The sequence below is a fragment of the Triticum aestivum genome, chromosome 1B (assembly GCF_018294505.1).
Source record: "Triticum aestivum cultivar Chinese Spring chromosome 1B, IWGSC CS RefSeq v2.1, whole genome shotgun sequence".
NCBI lineage: Eukaryota > Viridiplantae > Streptophyta > Magnoliopsida > Poales > Poaceae > Triticum > Triticum aestivum.
In genome coordinates this window covers 200,886,018-200,908,225 of record NC_057795.1, presented here as the reverse complement: position 1 = coordinate 200,908,225, position 22,208 = coordinate 200,886,018, and positions in this window count along the sequence as shown.

Genomic DNA, 22,208 nt, shown 5'->3' with positions numbered 1-22,208 from the left:
CCAATCATCGTTGGATTTCATCTCACTAGAGTCCTGATGGACGGCGGTAGCAGCCTAAACCTGCTTTATCAGGACACAGTGTGCAAAATGGGCATAGACCCCTCAAGGATTAAACCTACCAAGACGACCTTTAAAGGCGTCATACCAGGTGTAGAAGCCAATTGTACAGGCTCAGTTACACTGGAAGTGGTCTTCGGATCCCCGGATAACTTCCGAAGCGAGGAGTTAATCTTCGACATAGTCCCGTTCCGCAGCGGCTATCATGCCTTGCTCGGACGTACCGCGTTCGCAAAGTTCAACATGGTGCCGCACTACGCATACCTCAAGCTCAAGATGCTAGGCCCTAGAGGAGTCATCACGGTCAACGGAAACACTGAGCGCTCCCTCCGAACGGAGGAGCATACAGCGGCTCTCGCGGCAGAAGTACAAAGCAGCCTTTTAAGGCAATTCTGGAGTCCGGTTGCCAAGCAGCCGGACAGAGCTAAGCGTGCCTGGAGTAACCTACAACACGACCACCTGGCATGTTCCGAGCACGCCTAGCAGTGCGGCCCCAACCCCAGCCCCTGTAAAACATTAAGACAGACCCTTCGCGTACTCCATCACGCTCTGAAGATACCATGGGCATGGGGCAAGGGGCTCGACCATGATAAGCCCAGACTGCGGCTCAACCGCACCAGGGGATCTTAAGTGTGTCGTTTCTTTTTCTTTTCCTTTTATTTTCTACCTACAGGACTCCGTTCGTCAGAGGCCCTGTCCGTCAGCAGACATGCCGAACCCACGATACAACAGCCAGGGAAGGAGAAAGGCTACAATGAAAATCCAGGTGGTCTCCATTATGAGCATTAAATCTGTTTTATGCATTATTCCGTAGCCTACCCCTGGAGGGGGACATGTTAAACAGTCCCATCCCTTGCTGACCGCACCACTTGTATCGTCCTGCACTCACAGCAGTTTTATTTTGAATAAAGCAATGTAGCACATTTTTGCTTCTAATTGCATTTCTTTCTTACACATATGTTCATCTATGACATGTTGCATCCGTACGTTTTAGTACGGCTAAATACACCACGGGCTTATGTTTCCCTCGTTATGGTGTGATAAGTCCGAACACTTTCACAAGTGCGGCACCCCGAACTTATAGCATTATATGCATCGGCTCCGAATCATGTTCTTGGGTCAATAGTTGGGTTTGCCCGGCTCCCATGTTTTGGTACCTTACGTTCCGTTTTATCGGCTAAGGTAGCACTGGGAGAACCACTGCGATTGCGCCCTAGTTGAGCTGGGTTAACGCCTTAGTGGAGAAAGCTAAAACTGACCGTCATAATGAGGCGAGAGCTGGTTGCTGTTCGAGAGGTTCTTTGCGGGTCCCTAAAGACTTATGCCGCTTCGAGCGAGGAGCCGGATTCTGTCCGGCCAAGGCGTGGATAGCGCCCCAAATTCGGCCTTCCGAAAACTAGGGGCTTTGCCAAAATTTAAAATTATAGAATTCTATGGCTAAGTGAGAGTGTTCAAGCATTATAAGTCCGGTCGCCTTGTTCGTTGTGTTGAGCGCCTCCCTAGATGGACCCAAAAATGGGAACAAGAGCGCTCGAGTTTATCCCGAACACCCCAGCACTCGTGGCATGGGGGCTGAAGCCGACGACTTGCCATCTCTCAGATTTGATAAACAGCTGCACAGAAGGTAATATTTTAAATTAACAAGCGTTGCTTAGCGCATATGAACCAAGTTTTCAGCGCACAGGATAACAAAATGCGAGTCTACTCAAATATTACATCTTTGGAGCACTCACCCGCAATAGTGCGGGCGCCCTTCAGCACACTCCTATAATACATCTCGGGCGTGCGATGCTCCTTGTCCTCTGGTGGGGGGTCCGTCACAAGCTTCTGGGCATCCATCTTGCCCCAGTGCACCTTTGCGCGGGCAAGGGCCCGACGCGCATCCTCGATACAGGCGGAGTGCTTGATAACTTCAACCCACAGGCACGCGTCCACCAGCCGCCGCACCAGGCCGAAGTAGCTCCCAGGCATAGCCTCCTTAGGCCACAGCCGAACTATGAGGCCCTTCATGGCCTGTTCGGCCGCCTTGTGGAGCTCGACCAGCTGCTTCAGCTGGTCACTAAGGGGCACCGGATGTCCGGCCTTAGCATACTGAGACCAGAAGACCTTCTCCGTTGAGCTCCCCTCCTCGGCCCGGTAGAATGCGGCAGCATCAAACATGCTGTGGGGAAGATCTGCGAACGCTCCTAGAGAGCTCCGAATTCAGGTAAGCGACAGGTAATTAACACTCACATGCTTACTTTGCATGAAAAATGCCTTACCCGCTGCTATTTTCTTCACCGCCTCTATCTCCTGGAGGGCCTTGTAGGCTTCGGCCTTAGCGGCTTTGGCCCTCTCAAGAGCCGTTGCAAGCTCAGACTCTCGAGTCTTCGAGTCACGCTCCAGGCTCTCGTGTTTCTTCACGAGATCTTGGAGCTCTGGCTGTACCTCTGCCACCCGCGCCTCCTGTTTCTCTCGCTCGGTGCGCTCCGCAGCCGCATTGCGTTCGGCCGCAGCCACCGCCTCCTTCAGGGTCGCCACCTCGTTCGTGGCCCCTGCAATACCCCAGTTATCCTTGTCATTTTTCTTGCAACCAAATCCTTTTCTGTAAGGTACAATTTTCATAAGGTATTACTCACCTTCTTCTTCCTCGAGCTGCTTCTTGGCATGGCCGAGCTCATTCTCGGACTGCTCGGGGTTTTCCTTCAAAGTTTTGACCTCTGCAGTCAGTGCGCAAAGGTCAGCAGCACAGCCTGCAATCCCATATTGACATATTTTCATGACTCCTCCTATTATCTTTCTAAAGATCCTCAGTCCGGCTTTTCTTTCCGAACACCGAACCGAGCATCAGGGGCTACTGTCTATGCGGTACCATTTTACATATATTGAAATTCTTACCTCAAAGCCTGTTAGAAGGCTGCTGCAAGCTTCGGTCAGCCCGCTCTTGGCGAGCTGAACCTTCTGAATCACCGCACTCATAACAGTGCGGTGTTCCTCTTCGATGGAGGCACCGTTGAGCGCCTCCAGCAAATTATCCGGCACCTCCGGTTGGACGGAGGCAGCCGACATCGCGGTCTTGCCCTTCTTACAAAGGGGTCGCCCGCCGGACTCCGGAGCCACTATGGGTTCCGGGGCTGAGTCCGGTGCAAAGTTCGGGAGGTTGTCCTGCGACACCTCCGGGGCCCTCTCCTCCTGGTGGGTCCCTTCCTGGGATCCCACCTTAGCATCGTCCGCATCATGGGGGGTGGAGGCAGTCGGAAGAGAATCCATATCCAACGCCCCTAAGGACCCGCTCGACGAAGTGGGGAGATCATCCTTAGGCGGACTGCAGGGTTGTATGCGGCATTAGAAAGACATAATGTGGCGGAAAACAAAAACCTTGAAGTTATTCGGAAGTCCGGATACTTACGATCTCGCCAGAGGCTTGGCCCTTGGAGGCCAGTCCTCGTCGTCGTCACTGGCGTTGGCGGAACAGTCCGGGGGAAGAGTTTTTCCCCTCTTGGGCCCTTCGGCCTCCCTTGTTGGGGAGGCCTTCCTTTTCTTCCCTCCCCCCACTGGGGGAGAGGCTTTCTTCTTCTCCTCCTCACCTTGGTGGGAGGAGTCGGCCTCAGATTAATCGTCTGATAGCACCTGAAAACGGGAACTCTTCCGAGTCCCCGTGGCCTTCTTCTCTGGCACCACGTGGGGTGCCGGAGCCAGCAGCCCCATTAGACGGGCGTCAGCTGGGTCCTCTGGCAATGGGGCCGGACAGATAGCCTGTGCGGCCTTCTTCAGCCAGTCCTGTCAAAGGAAAGGGAGTTTAGATCCCACATAGAGTCAAACTATGAACAACAAGCGTCCCGTAAAGGACAATATCACTTACCTCGTTAGCTGGACGCTGCGAGCTGAATCCGCGATCTTTGGTAGCGGATGCGGGAGCCTCGGCGCCCTTGAACAACACCTTCCAGACCTCTTCGTACGTAGTGTCGAAGAGCCCATTCAAAGTCTGGTGCTGCGCCGGATCGAACTCCCACATATTGAATCCCCGTCGTTGGCACGGGAGAATCTGGCGGATGAGCATGACCTGGACTATGTTGACCAGCTTGAGCTTCTTGTCCACCAGCTTTTGGACGCAGGCTTGGAGTCCGGTCAGCTCCTCCGAATCGCCCCAAATCCAGCCGCTCTCTTTCTAGGAGGTGAGCCTTGTGGGGATGCCGGATCTGAATTCGGGGGCCACTGCCCATTCGTGATCACGCGGCTCAGTGATGTAGAACCACCCCGATTGCCACCCCTTAATGGTTTCCACGAAAGTACCCTCCAGCCACATAACGTGGGACCCTGCCCACCATGGCGCCTCCGCACTCCGCTTGGCTGCCCTTCACAACCTTCGGCTTGACACTGAAGGTCTTGAGCCACAAGCTGAAGTGGGGCTGGATGCAGAGGAAGGTCTCGCACACGACGATAAACGCCGAGATGTTGAGGATAAAATTCGGGGCCAGATCATGGAAATCTAGGCCGTAGTAGAACATGAGCCCCCGGACAAAGGGATGAAGTGGGAAGCCCAGTCCGCGGAGGAAATGGGGAAGGAATACTACCCTCTCATGGGGCCTAGGGGTGGGGATGAGCTCTCCCTCGTCGGAGAGCTGATGCGCGATGTCGCTGGACAAGTATCCGGCGCTGCGCAACTTCTGGATATGCCCCTCCATGACGGAGGAGGCCATCCACTTGCCTCCCGCTCCGGACATGTTTGGAGAAGGTTGAGGTGAGATGTGCGGGCTTGGGCGCTAGAGCTCGAGTTCGCAGAGATGGATAAGCCAAGGAGGAAGAAGGCGCAGGTAAAAAGGTTGGATCTTTATCCCCTTATATGGGCGGACAGAAACACGCGTCCCCACCGGCCTGGTAAAACTCGCTTGTCCCCCAAGCGTCGCGATTGATGGTGCGGTTGGGTTACCCACGTCCGTAATGATGGGAATCCCGGAATAAGGGGAACACGATCTCTGCTTCGACAAGACCTGCCAAGGAAACCGTCTCGCTAAACGCGCTGAGATGGAACAATAAAAAACAATTCGAGGGCTTGGTAGTGGTGCGACGTTACACCACAAAATACGTTAGCAGATTGAACTTGTGTAATATTATTCTCTCTACGGTTGTATGTGGAATTTATTTTGCAGAGCCGGACACTATCCTGGTGTTCACAATCTTCTATAAATTATTCGGAGGAGGAACCCGCCTTGCAATGCTGAAGACAATATGCGCGCCGGACTCGTCGTCATGGAAGCCTGGTTCAGGGGCTACTGAGGGAGTCCCGGACTAGGGGGTGTCCGGATAGCCGAACTATCATCATCGGCCGGACTCCAAGACTATGAAGATACAAGATTGAAGACTTCGTCCCGTGTCCAGATGGGACTTTCCTTGGCGTGGAAGGCAAGCTTGGCTATACAGATATGTAGATCTCCTACCTTTGTAACCGACTCTGTGTAACCCTAGCCCTCTCCGGTGTCTATATAAACCGGATGGCCTTAGTCTGTAGGACGAACAACAATCATACCATAGGCTAGCTTCTAGGGTTTAGCCTCCTTTCTCTCGTGGTAGATCTACTCTTGTAACCCACATCATCAATATTAGTCAAGCAGGACGTAGGGTTTTACCTCCATCAAGAGGGCCCGAACCTGGGTAAAAACATCGTGTCCCTCGTCTCCTGTTACCATCCGCCTAGACGCACAGTTCGGGACCCCCTACCCGAGATCCGCCGGTTTTGACACCGACAGTCGGCCTGCCTTGTTTCGGTCCCCGCATTCGTGACGAGCCCTTTCCCAAAGGGTTCTCGCTCCCACGAGACACACCCAAGTACAATGGGTCCGTGAAGCCGGAAGATTGGCTGGTCGACTACTCCACCACCATCAACATAGCAAACGACAACAAGCGTGTTGCTGTGAAGTACGTTCCGCTTATGATCCAGGGCACGACCCGGACATGGCTGAACAGCCTCAAGCCCTACAACGTTAATAGCTGGCTGGACTTCACCAATGTCTTTGTCCACAACTTCACCAGCACCTACAAGCGGCCGCCCAAGCCCCGCCATCTCTCCTTGTGCGTCCAAGGTCCGACTGAGTCCACCCGTGACTACTTAACGCGGTGGGCTAAACTGCGCAACTCCTGCAAAGGGGTGCACGAGGTGCAAGCCATAGAGTACTTCACAGCCAGGTGCAGAGAAGGCACCCTGCTCAAGCACAAGCTCCTCTATGACAAGCCGACTACACTCGACGAACTGCTGATCATAGCAGACAAGTATGCCACGGCTGACTCCATGAAGTCGGGCTGCAAGTAGACTCGTCCGGGAAGGTGACCCTGCCGGCCGCCAGATGTCAGCTGGTGACTCCAACCGGCGCTAGCAGCCGAACGATAACACGTGCAAGGCCCAGCAGCCGGCTTCCACCAGCCGGCAGGTGGCAATAGTTGAAGACCAGCAGCCGAAGGGGCAGCCAGGCCCTAAGCATCAGGAAGGCGGCAAACCTGCTTGGTTACCCGCCTTGTCCTTTGAGCAAACCCTTGATGCTCCCTGCAAGTTCCACATCGGCACGAAGCCATCCAACCACACCACTCGGAAGTGTCACTGGCTCACCCGCATTGCCAACGAAGGCCTGCCTCCCCCGCCTGCCGGCCCACCGGCTCCGCCTCCTCGGTAGCTGGCAGTCTGTCCAGTCGGTGCAGTTCAAGATGAGTTCCCTAAAGAGCATGGAGCCTACGCCATCTTCACTAGTGTGGCCGATGACAAGCACAGTCAACGGCAGCAGCATCGCGAGGTGAATGTTGTTGCTTCAGAGGTCCCCTAGCTCATGCATTGGTTCGAGAAGCCCATCACCTGGAGCCGTGTTGATCACCCGGCCGTAATGCCATCACGGGGTGCCTATGCTATGGTGTTGGAATAAACCTTCACAACCGAGAGGCGGGCCTCCTGTTTCTCCCGGATTCTGATAGACGGCGGTAGCAGCATCAACATCCTATACCGCGACACCATGGAGAAGTTGGGTATCAAAGAGAAACAGCTGCAGCCCAGTCGGAATGTCTTCCACGACATTGTACCCAGCCTATCCTGCTCTCCAATTGGCAAGATCAAGATAGATGTCCTATTCGGAGACAAAGATCACTTCCGCCGTGAGCCAATCTGGTTCGAGGTGCTTGACCTGGAAAGCCCCTACCACGTGCTCTTGGGCCGGCCAGCTCTCGCCAATTTCATGATGGTGCCTCATTACACCTACCTCAAGATGAATATGCCGGGTCCCAAGGGCATCATCACTGTTGCCGGCGACTACAAGAAGTCGGCCGCATGTGCCACTACCAGCAGTCGGCTGTCCGAGTCCCTTGTCGTTGCCGAAGAGAAGCATCTCCTTGATCGGGTGGTGGCCATGGCCAGCAAGCAGCCGGACCTGTCACTTGATCCCAAGGAGTCGAAGACTCAGGGCTCCTTCCAACCGGCCAAAGAGACCAAGAAGATTGCCCTGGATCCAGAGCACCCAGAGAGGCACACTATCATAGGGACGAACCTCGATATCAAATAGGAAAGCGAGCTCGTCGATTTCCTTCGTGAGAATCGGGATATCTTTGCATGGTCCCCTAAGGACATGGTGGGTGTTCCAACGGACTTCGCCGAGCACAAGCTACATGTCAGGCCAGATGCAAAGCCGGTCAAGCAACCCCTACGCCGCCTGTCAGAAGAGAAGAGAAGAATTGTTGGTGAAGAGATAGCCCGACTTCTGGGAGCTGGCTTTATCATGGAAGTGTTTTACCCAGAGTGGCTTGCCAACCTAGTCCTTGTATTGAAGAAGAAGAACAAGTGGCACATGTGTATTGAACCAGCCTCAACAAAGCCTGCCCCAAAGATCCGTTTGCTCTACCTCGGATTGATCAAGTGATCGACTCCACAATCGAATGCGAGCTATTGTCTTTCCTTGATGCCTACTCCGGCTACCACAAGAGCAAGATGAACTCGGTCGATCGGTTAAAGACTGCCTTCATCACACCATTCGGAGCCTTATGCTACCTGACCATGACGTTCGGCTTGAGAAATGTCGGAGCCATGTTTCAGCGTTGCATGCAGAAGTGCCTCCTCAAGCAACTTGGTAGAAATGCCCATGTCTATGTAGATGGTATTGTGGTGAAGAAGGAGAAGCGCGACACCCTCCTAGAGGATCTCAAGGGGACCTTTGATAATTTGCGTCGTTTTCAAATCAAGCTCAACCCTGAGAAGTGTGTCTTCAGAATCCCAGCCGGCCAGATCCTTGGTTTCCTTGTCTCTGAACATGGCATCAAGTGCAATCCTGTGAATATCAAGGCCATTGAGCAGATGGAGAGACCCACCTGGCTGCAAGACGTCCAGAAGTTCCCTGGGTGCTTAGCATCCCTTAGCCGCTTCATCAGTCCGCTGGGCAAAAAGGCTCTTCCCCTGTACCAGCTAATGAAGAAAACCACTTGCTTCGAGTGGAAAGACAAGGTGGACAAGGCCTTCCTCCAGCTCAAGAAGATGCTGACCACACCGCTTGTCCTGGTGGCCCCAGCTGCTAAAGAGCCCATGCTCCTCTACATCGCCGCCACCAGCCGGGTGGTCAGCACCGTGATCGTGGTTGAGCGCCCAAAAGACGGCAAGGCACAACCGGTCCAGAGGCCCGTCTACTACCTGAATGAGGTGTTGTCGGCCTCCAAGTAGAACTACCCCCACTACCAGAAGATGTGCTACGACGTGTACTTCGCCGCTAAGAAGCTCAAGCAACACTTTCAAGAGCACTCCATCACGGTCGTATGCACTGCCCCACTTGCCGAGATCATAGGCAATAGAGATGCATCAGGCCGGGTGGCAAAGTGGGCCATCGAGCTGGCCCCCTACACCATCCTCTACCAGCCTCGCATCGCCATCAAGTCCCAAGTGCTGGCCGACTTCCTCTTCGACTGGGCCGAGACCCAGTACCTGCCGCCAACACCGGATTCCACCCATTGGTAGATGGACTTTGACAGCTCAAAGATGCGCACCGGTTTGGGAGCCGACATCGTCCTCACCTCTCCCAAAGGAGACAAGCTCAAAATACACACTTCAGGTTCACTTTGCCACCTCCAACAACGTGGCCGAGTACGAGGCACTCATCCACGGGCTTTGTCCGCCGAAGAGATCGGCATCCGCCGAGTGCTGTGCTACGGCGACTCGGACTTGGTGGTTCAGCAGTTGTCTGGTGACTGGAATGCCAAGGATGCAAACATGGGGAGCTATAGTTTCCTCGTCCAGCAGATCAATGGATACTTTGACGGGTGTGAGTTCCTTCATGTGCCACAGGCCGACAACGAGCAAGCTGATGCCCTAGCATGGATTGGCTCCACCCGGCAAGCGATACCAGCCGGCGTCTCCCTTCAGTGCCTGCACAAGTCGGCTATGAAGCTTTCGCCAAAATCAGAGTCCATCTTCATGTTGACTGACCCCAGAACAGTCGGATCCAGCTTGGGGACAGCAACAGTCGGCGCGGGGACTTCAGCAGTCACACGTGGCCCAGGGACTTCAGATCCCGGCCCGGTGGCTGCAGTAGTCGGCCCTGGGACTTCGGCAGACGGCCCAAGGGCTTCAGCAGTCGCACCTGGCTCGGGGACTTCAGAACTCAGAACGGGGTCTGCAGCAGCCGGCCCAGGGACTTCAATGATGCATCAAGCGGCGGCCATCTCCAACCCGCTGCCTTCCAACCCGACAGCCCTGGTACCAGTGGCCGTGCTGACAGTGGTAGAAGCACCATCTTCGGCACAACCCATCCTCAACTTCCTGGTGAGCAGAGAACTACCAACTGATGAAGTTCTAGCCCGACAAGTGCAACGCCGGGCATCAGCATACACAATAGTGAATAGAGAGCTCGTCAGGCGGAGCATGACTAGCACCTTCTAGCGCTGCGTAGAGCCGGAGAAGCGCAAAGCAATCCTTAGAGACATCCACCAAGGCGAATGTGGCCACCACGCAGCCTCCAGATCCCTTGTCGCCAAAGCCTTCCGTCATGGATTCTTCTGGCTGATTGCTTTGGACGACGCCAAGGATTTGTTCAAGAAATGCAATGGGTGCCAACGCTTCAGCTCCAAGCAACACCTACCGGCTTCTGCACTCAAGACCATCCCCCTCACCTGGCCGTTTGCCGTCTGGGGGATGGACATGGTGGGCCTGTTCAAGACAGCACGCGGCGGCTTGACCCATCTATTGGTTGCGGTGGATAAATTCACCAAATAGATTGAAGCAAAGCCCAACAAGAAGCCCAACGGTCTGACTTCTTTGACCTTCATCGTAGATATCAATGTCCGGTACGGCATACCGCACAGCATCATCACTGACAATGGCACGAACTTCGCCAAAGGCACCTTGGACCATTTCCGTGCGACGCAGAGCATCCGACTGGACTTAGTGTTCGTTGCCCATCCGCAGTCAAACGGCCATGTCGAGCAAGAAAACGGCCTCATCCTGTCCAGCATCAAGCCCCGACTGGTCGAGCCGCTGGAGCGCTCGGCCGGCTACTAGATCGAAGAGCTGCCGGCCGTCCTTTGGAGCCTCCAAACTACACCAAACAAAGCAACCGGCTTCACTCCCTTCTTCCTCGTGTATGGGGCCGAGGCTGTCATCCCAACTGACATCGAGTTTGACTCGGCTCGCGTCACCATGTACACAGAGGTGGAGGCGAAGGAGGCGCAAGAAGACGATGTCGACCTGCTGGAAGAGGCCCGGCTGTTGGCACTCAGCCGGTCTGCCATCTACCAACAAGGCCTGCGCCACTACCACAGCCGGAAGGTCAAGCCACGATCCTTCCGCGAGGGGGACCTTGTGCTCCGGCTGATCCAACGAACAGCCAGCTAGCCCAAGCTCTCGACCCCTTGGGAAGTACCTTTCGTCATCAACAAAGCCTTGGGCAACAACTCCTACTACCTCATCGATGCGCAGAAGCCCAAGGCACGCAAGAGGGACGACTCTGGCAAGGAAACAGAGCACCCATGGAACGCAAACCTCCTTCGAAGATTTTACAGTTAATGCAGTATGTGTCATGCTACCTTTTGTATTATGCAAAGACAATGGGCCCCTCAAGGAGCACTCGGGGACTACCCTTTTTATCTATATGATAAGATTATGCCTGTGAATGCGTTATTTCATTTCTCCTCCCAGCACCGGGCTGACCAGTCGGCCCGGGGACTCGCCACCTTGTCCTATGTTGATGCCACCTGTAGTCGGACAAGTAGTGTGCCGACATCTAAGCCCTCTCTCGCATTAAGCCACAGATCGCAGAGTGACTGTCCAGCTGGCAAGAGCTAAAGGCAGGAAACGGTGTCCACACAAAAAATGACTAAGGAAAAAATATCAGCATAAGCCAAGCCGGCCTCACGCCTCACCGTCCGGCTTCTCACTTGACTTGCTACGTTCTAGGTGGCCGAAGTACTTGTCTATCCTAAACGGCCAAGTCTCTAACCCGGCCACAGACCGCAGAGCGGCTGTCCGGTGCTACGTCTTGAGCTTGCGTTGGTTTTCCTTGAAGAGGAAAAGGTGATGCAGCAAAGTAGCGTAAGTATTTCCCTCAGTTTTTGAGAACCAAGGTATCAATCCAGTAGGAGGCTCCTCAAAAGTCCCACGCACCTACACAAACAAACAGGAACCTCGCAACCAACGCAATAAAGGGGTTGTCAATCCCTTCACGGCCACTTGTGAAAGTGAGATCTGATAGAGATAATATGATAAGATAAATATTTTTTGTATTTTTATGATATAGATTGGAAAAGTAAAGATGCAAATAAAAGTAGATGGAAAGCTTATATGATAAAAGATAGACCCAGGGGCCATAGGTTTCACTAGTGGCTTCTCTCAAGATAGCATAAGTATTACGGTGGGTGAACAAATTACTGTCGAGTAATTGATAGAAAAGCGAATAATTATGAGATTATCTAGGCATGATCATGTATATAGGCATCACGTCCGTGACAAGTAGATCGACTCCTGCCTTCATCTACTACTATTACTCCACACATCGAACGCTATCCAGCATGCATCTAGAGTATTAAGTTCATAAGAACAGAGTAACAAATTAAGAAAGATGACATGATGTAGAGGGATAAACTCATGCAATATGATATAAAACCCATCTTTTTATCCTCGATGGCAACAATACAATACGTGCCTTGCTGCCCCTGCTGTCACTGGGAAAGGACACCGCAAGATTGAACCCAAAGCTAAGCACTTCTCCCATTGCAAGAAAGATCAATCTAGTAGGCCAAAGCAAACTGATAACTCGAAGAGACTTGCAAAGATAACTTAATCACACATAAAAGAATTCAGAGGAGATTCAAATATTTCTCATAGATAAACTTGATCATCAACCCACAATTCACCGGATCTCGACAAACACACCGCAAAAATAGTTACATCGAATAGATCTCCAAGAAGATCGAGGAGAACTTTGTATTGAGATTCAAAGAGAGAGAAGAAGCTATCTAGCTAATAACTATGGACCCAAAGGTCTATGGTAAACTACTCACAACTCATCAGACAGGCCTTGGAGATGATGTAGAGGCCCTCCATGGTCGATTCCCCCTCCGACGGAGCGCCGGCGAAGGCTCCAAGATGGGATCTCACGGATACAGAAGGTTGTGGCAGTGGAATTAGGTTTTCGTGGTCTGTTCTGATGTTCCCGTGGTACGTGGGTATATGTAGGAGGAAGAAGTAGGTCGGTGGACGCTCGAGGGGCCCACGAGGGTGGGGGGCGCACCCACCTGTAGGGGCGCGCCGGGCACCCTCGTGGCCGCCTTGCTTGTTGCTTGACTTCCACTCCAAGTCTCCAGGTTTACGTTTGTTCCAAAAAGATCGCTCCTGAAGGTTTCATTCCGATTGGACTCCGTTTGATATTCCTTTTCTTCGAAACACTGAAATAGGCAAAAAAAACAGCAATTGGGGTTGGGCCTCCGGTTAGTAGGTTAGTCCCAAAAATGATATAAAAGTGTAAAGTAAAGCCCATAAACATCCAAAACTGGTAATATAATAGCATGGAACAATCAAAAATTATAGATACGTTGGAGACGTATAAAGCATCCCCAAGCTTAATTCCTGCTCGTCCTCGAGTAGGTTAATGACAAAAATAGAATTTTTGATCTAGAATGCTACCTAGCATAATTCTCAATGTAATTTTGTTTATTGTGGCATGAATGTTCAGATCCAAATGATTCAAAATAAAAGTTCATATTGACAAATGAAATAGTAATACTTCAAGCATACTAACTAAGCAATCATGTCTTCTCTAAATAACATGGCTAAAGAAAGTTATCCCTACAGAATCATATTGTCTGGCTGTTGCTCTATCTTCATCACACAAAGTATTTAAGCATGAACAACCCCGATGACAAGCCAAGCAATTGTTTCATACTTTAGTAATCTCAAACTTTTTCAACTTTCACGCAATACATGAGCGTGAGCCATGGACATAGCACTATATGTGGAATAGAATGGTGGTTGTGGAGAAGACAAAAAAGGAGAAGATAGTCTCACATCAATTAGGCGTATCAACGGGCTATGGAGATGCCCATTAATAGATATCAATGTGAGTGAGTAGGGATTGCCATGCAACGGATGCACTAGAGCTATAAATGTATGAAAGCTCAACAAAAGAAACTAAGTGGGGGTGCATCCAACTCTCTTGCTCACAAAGACCTAGGGCTTTTGAGGAAGCCCATCATTGGAATATACAAGACAAGTTCTATAATGAAAAATTCCCACTAGTATATGAAAGTGACAACATAGGAGACTCTCTATCATGAAGATCATGGTGCTACTTTGAAGCACAAGTGTGGTAAAAAGGAGAGTAGCATTGTCCCTTCTCTCTTTTTCTCTCATTTTTTTATTTGGCCTTTCTCTATTTTTTGGCCTTTTTTTAAAAGTCCGAAGTCTCATCCCGACTTGTGGGGGAATCATAGTATCCATCATCCTTTCCTCACTGGGACAATGCTCTAATAATGAAGATCATCACACTTTTATTTACTTACAACTCAAGATTACAACTTGATACTTAGAACAAGATATGACTCTATATGAATGCCTCCGACGGTGTACCGGTATATGCAATGAATCAAGAGTGACATGTATAAAAATTATGAAGGTGGCCTTGCCACAAATACGATGTCAACTACATGATCATGCAAAGAGCAATATGACAATGATGACGCGTGTCATATAAACAGAATGGTGGAAAGTTGCATGGCAATATATCTCGGAATGGCTATGGAAATGCCATAATAGGTAGGTATGGTGGATGTTTTGAGGAAGGTATATGGTGGGTGTATGGTACCTGCGAAAGTTGCGCGGCACAATAGAGGCTAGCAATGGTGGAAGGGTGAGAGTGCATATAATCCATGGACTCAACATTAGTCATAAAGAACTCATATACTTATTGCAAAAATCTACAAGCCATTGAAAACAAAGTACTACGCGCATGCTCCTAGGGGGATAGATTGGTAGGAAAAGACCATCGCTCGTCCCCGACCGCCACTCATAAGGAAGACAATCAATAAATAAAATTGTGCTCTAACTTCATCACAAAGCGGTTCACCATATGTGCATGCTACGGGAATCACAAACTTCAACACAAGTATTCTTTAAATTCATAATCATGCAACTAGCATGAATCTAATATCACTATCCTCATATCTCAAAACAATTATCAAGTATCAAATTGATCATAGCATCCAATTCACTTTCTATGATAGTTTTATTATACCCAACTTGGATGCCCATCATTCTAGGACCAATTTTATAACCATAGAAAATACTATGCTGTTCTAAGAGATTCTCAAAATAATATAAGCGAATCATGAGAGATCAACAATTTCTACAAAATTAAGACACCGCCATGCTCTAAAAGATATAAGTGAAGCACTAGAGCAAAACTATCTAGCTCAAAAGATATAAGTGAAGCACATAGCGTATTCTAATAAATTATAATCAAGTGAACTTCTACCAAAAGGTGTGTACAGCAAGGATGGTTGCGGTAATCTAAAAAGCAAAGACTAGTATCATGCAAGACGCTCCAAGCAAAACACATATCATGTGGCGAATAAAAATATAGCTCCAAGTAAAGTTACCGATAGACGAAGACGAAAGAGGGGATGCCTTCCGGGGCATCCCCAAGCTTAGGCTTTTGGTTATCCTTGAATATCTTGGGGTGCCATGGGCATCCCCAAGCTTAGGCTCTTGCCACTCCTTATTCCATAATCCATCAAATCTTTACCCAAAACTTGAAACTTCACAACATAAAACTCAACAGGAAATCTCATAAGCTCCGTTAGTGCAAGAAAGAAAAAACACCACATAAGGTACTGTAATGAACTCATTCTTTATTTATGTTGGTGTTAAACCTACTGTATTCCAACTTCTTTATGGTTCATACTCCTACATACTAGCCATAGATGCATCACAATAAGCAAACAACACAAGAAAAACAGAATCTGTCAAAAACAGAACAGTCTGTAGCAATCTGTAACTATCAAATACTTCTGGAACTCTAAAAATCCTACCAAAATAGGAAGTCCTGGGAAATTTGTCTATTGATCCACAGTAAAAAGAATCAGCGCAAAAGCACATTTCTGTGAATTACTAAAATTATTTTCATGCGTGCAAAGTTTCTGTTTTTCAGCAGAATCAAATTAACTATCACCATAGGTTATCCTATAGGTTCTACTTGGCACAAACACTAATTAAAAAAACACATCTAAACCGAATCAAAAAAAAAAATTGGGTTGACTCCCAACTAGCGCTATCGTTTAACGCGCCTAGCTAGGCATAAAAGCAGGGATAGATCTAAGTAGTGCCATCTTTGGCACTCAATTCATAAGTAGCTCGCATGATAGATTCATAAGGTAATTTAACTTTCTTTCTTGGAAAGTGCTCCATGCCTTTCCTTAATGGAAATTGGAATCTAATATTCCCTTCCTTCATATCAATAATTGCACCAACCGTTCTAAGGAAAGGTCTACCAAGAATAATAGGACAAGAAAGATTGCAATCTATATCAAGAACGATAAAGTCTATGGGAACATAATTCCTATTTGCAACAATAAGAACATCATTGATCCTTTCCATAGGTTTCTTAATGGTGAAATCCACTAGGTGAAAATTTAAAGAGCAATCATGAAAATCATGGAAACCTAGAATATCACATAAAGTTTTCGGAATCGTGGAAACACTAGCACGCAAATCACATAAAGCATAACACTCATGTTCTTTAATTTTAATCTTTATAGTAGGTTCCCACTCATCATAAAGTTTTCTAGGTATAGAAACTTCCAAATTAAGTTTTTCATCATAAGATTGCATCAAGGCATCAACAATATGTTTGGTAAAAGCTTTATTTTGACTATAAGCATGAGGAGAATTCAAAACGGATTGCAACAAGGAAATACAATCTATTAAAGAACAATTATCATAATTAAATTCCTTGAAATCCAAGATAGTGGGTTCAATGCTATTTAAAGTCTTGACCTCTCCAATCCCACTTTTACCAATTTTAGCATCAAGATCTAAAAACTACAAATCATTGGGACGCCTTTTAACTAAAGTTGACTCATCTCCAGTCCCATCATTATTAAGATTCATATTGCAAAACAAAGATTTAATAGGGGACACATCAATAACTTTTAGATCTTCATTATTATTTTCATGGAATCTAGAAAAACACGCTTTTACAAAGCAATCTTTCTTAGCATGCAATCTAGCGGTTCTTTCTTTGCACTCATCAATGGAAATTCTCATGGCTTTGAGAGACTCATTGATATCATGCTTAGGAGGAGTAGATCTAAGTTTCAAACAATCAACATCAAGTGAAAGCCTATCAACGTTCCTAGCCAAATCATCAACTTTAAGCAATTTTTCTTCAAGCAAAGCATTAAAATTCTTTTGAGAGATCATAAATTCTTTAACACTATTCTAAAAATCAGAGGGCATCTTATTATAATTACCATAAGAATTATTGTAGGAATTTCCATAATTATTAGAGGAATTACTAGGGAACGGTCTAGGATTAAAGTTTCCTCTATAAGCATTGATACCAAAATTATTCCTACCAACAAAATTCACATCCATAGATTCATTATTATTCTCAATCAAAGTAGACAAAGGCATATCATTGGGATCAATAGGAGCACTCTTAGTGGCAAACAATTTGATAAGTTCATCCATCTTTCCACTCAAAACATTAATTTCTTCTATGGCATGCACTTTTTTACTAGTAGATCTTTCGATGTGCCATTGAGAATAATTATCCATAATATTATCAAGGAGTTTAGTAGCTTCTCCTAAGGTGATTTCCATAAAAGTGCCTCCCGCGGCCGAATCTAAAAGATTTCTAGAAGCAAAATTCAATCCAGCATAGAAATTTTGTATAATCACCCATAAATTCAAACCATGAGTAGGGCAATTACGAATCATCAATTTCAGTCTTTCCAAAGATTGGGAAACATGCTCATGATCAAGTTGTTTCAAGTTCATAATATCATTCCTAAGAGAGATGATCTTAGCGGGAGGAAAATACTTAGAGATTAAAGCATCTTTGCACTTATTCCATGAATCAATACTATTCTTAGGCAAAGACGAAAACCAAATTTTAGCACGATCTCTAAGTGAAAACGGAAATAACTTCAATTTAACGATATCATTATCCATATGTTTTTTCTTTTGCATCTCGCACAAATCAACAAAGTTGTTTAGATGGGTAGCTGCATCTTCACTAGAAAGGCCAGAGAATTGATCTTTCATAACAAGATTCAACAAAGCAGCATTGATTTCACAAGACTCAACATCATTAAGAGGAGCAATCAGAGTACTAAGGAAATCATTATTATTGGTATTGGAAAAGTCACACAATTTGGTATTATCTTGCGCCATCGTGACAAACAATCCAACAGACAAGCAAACAAAAAGGCAAGCGAAAGAGAGAGGAGATTGGGAAAGAGAGCGAATAAAACGGCAAGGGTGAAGTGGGGGAGAGGAAAATGAGAGGCAAATGACAAATAATGTACTGCAAGGGAGATAAGTTTGTGATGGGTACTTGGTATGTCTTGACTTGAGAGAAGACCTCCCTGGCAACGGCGCCAGAAATCGCATGTTGGCGGGAGGTCGAATCTTGACTTGACTTGGTGGAAGCCTCCCTGGCAACGGCGCCAGAAATCCTTCTTGCTACGTCTTGACCTTGGGTTGATTTTCCTTGAAGAGGAAAGGGTGATGCAACAAAGTAGCGTAAGTATTTCCCTCAGTTTTTGAGAACCAAGGTATCAATCCAGTAGGAGGCTCCTCAAAAGTCCCATGCACCTACACAAACAAACAGGAACCTCGCAACCAACGCAATAAAGGGGTTGTCAATCCCTTCACGGTCACCTGCGAAAGTGAGATCTGATAGACAAAATATGATAAGATAAATATTTTTGGTATTTTTATGATATAGATTGGAAAAGTAAAGATGCAAATAAAAGTAGATGGAAAGCTTATATGATAAAAGATAGACCCGGGGGCCATAGGTTTCACTAGTGGCTTCTCTTGAGATAGCATAAAGTATTACGGTGGGTGAACAAATTACTGTCGAGCAATTGCTAGAAAAGCGAATAATTATGAGATTATCTAGGCATGATCATGTATATAGGCATCACGTCCGTGACAAGTAGATCGACTCCTACCTGCATCTACTACTATTACTCCACACATCGACTGCTATGCAGCATGCATCTAGAGTATTAACTTCATAAGAACAGAGTAACGCATTAAGAAAGATGACATGATCTAGAGGGATAAACTCATGCAATATGATATAAACCCCATCTTTTTATCCTCGATGGCAACAATACAATACATGCCTTGCTGCCCCTGCTGTCACTGGGAAATGACACCGCAAGATTGAACCCAAAGCTAAGCACTTCTCCCGTTACAAGAAAGATCAATCTAGTAGGCCAAACCAAACTGACAATTCGAAGAGACTTGCAAAGATAACTTAATCACACATAAAAGAATTCAGAGGAGATTTAGATATTTCTCATAGATAAACTTGATCATAAACCCACAATTCATCGTATCTCGAGAAACACACCGCAAAAAGAGTTACATCGAATAGATCTCCAAGAAGATCGAGGAGAACTTTGTATTGAGATTCAAAGAGAGAGAAGAAGCCATCTAGCTAAGAACTATGGACCCGAAGGTCTGTGGTAAACTAGTCACAACTCATCAGAGAGGCCTTGGAGATGATGTAGAGGCCCTCCGTGGTCGATTCCCCCTCCAGCGGAGCACCGGCGAAGGCTCCAAGATGGGATCTCGTGGATACAGAAGGTTGCGGCGGTGGAATTAGGTTTTCATGGTCTGTTCTAATGTTCCAGGGGTACGTGGGTATATATAGGAGGAAGAAGTAGGTCGGTGGATGCTCGAGGGGCCCACGAGGGTGGGGGCGCGCCCACCTATAGGGGGCGCGCCGGGCACCCTCGTGGCCGTCTCGCTTGTTGCTTGACTTCCACTCCAAGTCTCCAGGTTCACGTTTGTTCCAAAAAGATCGCTCCCGAAGGTTTCATACCGTTTGGACTTTGTTTGATATTCCTTTTCTTCGAAACACTGAAATAGGCAAAAAAACAGCAATTCGGGCTGGGCCTCCGGTTAGTAGGTTAGTCCCAAAAATGATATAGAAGTGTAAAGTAAAGACCATAAACATCCAAAACGGGTAATATAATAGCATGGAACAATCAAAAATTATAGATACGTTGGAGACGTATCATCCGGCTGGTAGGGTAGCAGCCAAAGGAAGGCGGCAAAGGAAAAAGCCAAGAAGGACAGAAAAGCAAAACCAAGTTAGAACCCAGTAGAGCAGAAACTTGCGTGAGGATAATTAATTTACAAAACAAAAGGCTCATAGCCAGCCTTCAATAGAGTTTGAAAGTACACCCCCAGCGGGCGGAACTATGTGAATTTAACTTGCTTGTTCAAAAGATTACAAGACAGAAAAACACGAAAGATAGAGGGCCGTCTAGGCCAGGGGAGCTACAGGCGGAGTCGACGGGTCAGCGGAGGCAGAGGCGCCGGTTGATGGAGCGGCCGACTAGTGGGTCTTGTCCTGGTCGGCACCTGCAGCAAACTGCACGGCATCTCGCGGCTCGCTGGTCGAGGCTTGATCAGGATGAGGCCGGCTATCCGCTCTGTCGTCTGATGCGATGTCTTCGCCATCCTCATCCTCTTCGTCCTCGCCGTTGTCGTTGGAGGCGATCTCCTCTACCGAGTCCTCCTCATCCTCCGGGTTTAGCCCGAACTAGTTGGGCGGCATCAGCGCCCTCCTCGTCCAGCTCGAGGATGAAGACGGTGGTGTGGGAATACTCGGTGATTGCCACCGTGCGTCGGGTTTTCGCGCGGCCCACCGCTGCTAGCTCCAGTCTGGCCTCCTGCCGGAAGGTAGCCAGCTAGGCTAGATCCAGCCCCGGATACCTAGTGTTGGCGAACTCCAAGCCCCGTCCGAGCGCACGTCCATGCCGCAGCGCCCTTCCAGGCCTAAAAGCGCTCGACTACTATCTCCAGCCAGTCGGTAGTCTGGCTGGGGGTGCGCGAAACCTGGGCGTCCGGCCAGAGGGCGTCAAGCACCTGCAACCTGGCACGCTATAGGCCGCAAAGCAGATGGCCGGCCGGGTCCAAGCGCGTCTTGATAGCCAGGGCTGCTCGCCAAGTTTCCGGGGCGCGTTTGGCGGAATGTCAGTGCTCGTCCTCCTCCACTGATCGTGCCGCGCCTTGATGGCCTGGCTGACGGCGACAGACTGACCAAGAAAGAATTCTGTTCAAAAAGAAGAGCAAAGAATTTAGAAGCCAGAAACCGGCTCGTGCAGCAGTCGGCGACCGTACAAAGGAAGATATGACTTACCTTTGATCATGCCCTCAATCTCGCCATAGCCGTCCGTCGGGAACTTCTCCTTCTTGACCCAGTTTGAGCGTTGAGTCTCAAACTCGACCTGGAGGAGAGTCTCGCTGTCCTTCAGCTGCTGCACCTCCGCCTTGTGCTTCTCCGCCTAGTCCGCCAGCTCCCTCGCCAGGCGGTCGCACTCCTGGGCGGCCTGGCTGCGCTCCTGCTCCTTGGTGTGGAGCTTGGATTAAACCTCGCCCAGGTGCTTCCGCAGATCAGCGGCGGCCTCTGCCAAGACAAGAAAGAAAATATGTCAGCACCAACCAAAAACAAATAGCTGCCAGGAAGATCCGGCCTGACTGCTCAGCAGCTGGCCTGAATCTCGGGGACTACACCCAGCAGGTGCGCTGAAGCACCTCCGTGGAAAAGAAGACAAAGTGCTTATTTCAGCTCTGATTCAGGTCAGCGGTCCACTTGACCAGCTCCTGGTTCTGGGAGTCATAGGCGGCCGCACAGAGGTTGTGGTAGTCCTGCAACAAAGACAAACAGAAGAAAAAGCTAGTCAGCACTTGGAGCTTACCTTAAAGTTCCGAGCCGCCTGCTCAGCAGCCAGCCCGAAACTCGGGGGCTATACCCAGTGGGTGCACTGGTGTGCCCCCACAAAAGATCACAATAATTAAAAAACAAGAAGCAAATAAACATACCCAGACGGCCTTCCGCATCGCCAAGAACTCCTGCATAGATTGCAGGAGAGTGGCGCCGTGGGTGTTGAAGTGGGACATTATATCCCCGACAGCCACGTTCAGGGTACCCGGGCCAGCCCCCGATGTCCAGTTCGGGGGGCGGTGCTGGTGGCCTCATTGTTGGGCGCAAACGAGCCCGTGGCCCCTATGTCCATCGGCCTTGGCGCTAAGGCTGCCATCATCGGGCACTAGCGCGTAGGAACGCAGACCATGGGAGTCAGGCCCACCACCAACTCGTCGCCAGATGGCGGCACCAGCGGCGCTTTAGGCCGACTGCCCTGCGCGTCGGCTGTCGCTGCGTGTGGAGGCACCTCCGTCCCCAAGACAACGGGGTCCGCCTCCCTCCTCTCCAAGGCTGGCTGGTCGACACTAGCCCCTCCAGGCGGCGCCTGGCCCTCCAACACCAGCGGCTCTGTGTGCCGCGGTCCGATGGCCTCCGGAGCCCTGTCGCGGGACGCCTCTTCTTCTCGCGCCTTGGCGGCTGCGTTCGCCTGCTCCTTGGCCACTGTGTTGGCTTGCGCCTTGGCCGCCTCGTCGGCCCTTGCCCGCGCTGTGTCAG